The 1,957-nt window shown below is 41.8% G+C and overlaps 1 pseudogene; it reads right to left on the bottom strand.

Annotated features, from left to right (window-relative positions):
- Positions 1-245: 245 nt before the first annotated feature.
- LOC114208268 (peroxisomal membrane protein PMP34 pseudogene) lies at positions 246-1,170 on the bottom strand (annotated as a pseudogene).
- Positions 1,171-1,957: the final 787 nt, after the last annotated feature.

The raw sequence follows: 1,957 nt of genomic DNA, 5'->3' as shown, positions 1-1,957 counted from the left end.
GTGGTTTTTTTGTACGACCATTAGACTAACCTCCCCCACAAAATTCAACCAACCATCATAAAAATTAAGTTGTGGACAGGTCCACCTGGCTATATTCCATGTTTACTCTTAGACGCTTTTCCAGCCAATGAGGGTAAAATTCATGGTGCACACAGCAAGAATAAAAAGAGAATCACTCACTTCCCTTCACACAGAAGGAACCCCTCATCTTGAGCATCTTTCTGCGCTTCGCAGTGTGAGGTGTCTCAGTGCTTGCGGGCACTCTTCAGCCCCATAACTGTGAAGGTAGCAGCCATCAGTTTCTCATAAACCAGGAACGTGAGAGCAGCAGTGAGGACTGTCTGTAGCAATTTGGCTTCAAGGCCTTTGTAGAGTCCCATGATTCCAAAACGCTTTACTCATTGGTGAAGAAGATAGAGAACATTCCGAAGACTCCCCAATGTTCTGTTTTCTGGGTTTAGTCTTTGACGTCCAAACCTCAGAATTGACTGTACCTTCTGCATAGGATAAGTGACGGTGGTAGCAATCGCTTTGGATATTGCACCAATGATGAACACATCCAAAGAAGAAAGCTTCACTCATTTCTTTAGAAGCTGCCTTTTTAAACCTTCATAGAAAATGAACTGGATGGCAGGATTGAAGACCAACAGCAAGGAAGGAAATGTGCCATTCCATAAAGCCAAGATTCCTTCATCTCGAATGATCTGGTGAAAAGCATCAATAATACCTTTGTAGTTGGTTGGTACAATGTCTTCATTCCTAAATTTTGCCCCTTGCAGCTTCAGTCTGGTGTTTACCACCCAGAGTGGAGTTGTTAGCAACACATTCACCACTCTTGCAACAAATCCAACTACTAGATCTTTTCCAGTAGTGGAATGTTGACCTTTGACCCAGACTGCTTTGAGACTATTAAAAGTGTAGAAATAGACAAAATTGGAGCAGCAGAGACTGGAGATAACTGGAAACCACCCTCCATATGGTGCCAGGAGGCCTTCTTCCGTAATGATCTCGAGGAGCACCATGTGTGTAGTTTTGGACTTTTCTTTTCTCATCAACTTGAAGTCGCAGTCGACCTGTATCCAAGGGAAAAAATACTGTCATTGCTGTCACACTTCCCACGGCTCCAGCCACAGCGTGGACCAGGCTTTCGTAGGACAGCACGGAGGCCATTGCTACGGCTCCCCACAGACCTAGCAACACTTTTCTCTCAGGTCGCAGCTAGCGGAGAGGAAAGAAGTGCCAGAGCCCGGGGCGTGAGCCCAGCAATTAGGTAGCTTAACGAAAGTAGGGTTTTACAACACCAAAAGCATAATCTATAAAAGTAAAAGGAGATAAATTAGACTTCATCATAATTAAAAAGTTTTTCTGTGCAAAAGAGAATGAAAGACAAGTTGCAGACTGGGAGAAAATACTTGCAAGTCACATATCTTACAGAGATTCTCATGTCCAGAGATACAGGGAACTTTCAAAATTCAAAAATAAGGAAAGAAATATCCTGTGGGGAGCGCCTGGCTCACTCATTTGGTTAAGTGTTGGACTTTTTTTTTAAATTTATAATTAAAATAATAATCTTTTTTATTATGTTACGTTAGTCACCATGCAGTACATCATTAGTTTTTGATGTAGTGTTCCATGATTCATTGCATATAACACCCAGTGCTCCAAGCAATACGCCGTCCTTAATACCCATCACCAGGTTAAGTGTTGGACTCTTGATCTTAGTTCAGATCTTGATCTCAGCTTAGGTCTTGATCTCAGGGTCATGCGTTCAAGCCCTACATTGTGGTCCAGCGCTGGATTGGAACCTATTTAAAATAAAGAGGAAAGAAGAGAGATGAAAAGAAAAGAAACAAAACATCCCAATAAAAAAAAAACATGGGCGAAGGATTTGAGCAGCTACTTCACCAAAGAAGAAATATGGATGGCAAATAAACACATGAAAAGATATTCAACATCA

The sequence above is a fragment of the Eumetopias jubatus genome, unplaced genomic scaffold (assembly GCF_037043125.1).
Source record: "Eumetopias jubatus isolate StellerSeaLion01/CBP00866 unplaced genomic scaffold, mEumJub1_p1.0 scaffold_2, whole genome shotgun sequence".
NCBI classification, from domain to species: Eukaryota; Metazoa; Chordata; class Mammalia; order Carnivora; family Otariidae; genus Eumetopias; species Eumetopias jubatus.
This window is presented reverse-complemented; position numbering and strand designations above follow the sequence as displayed.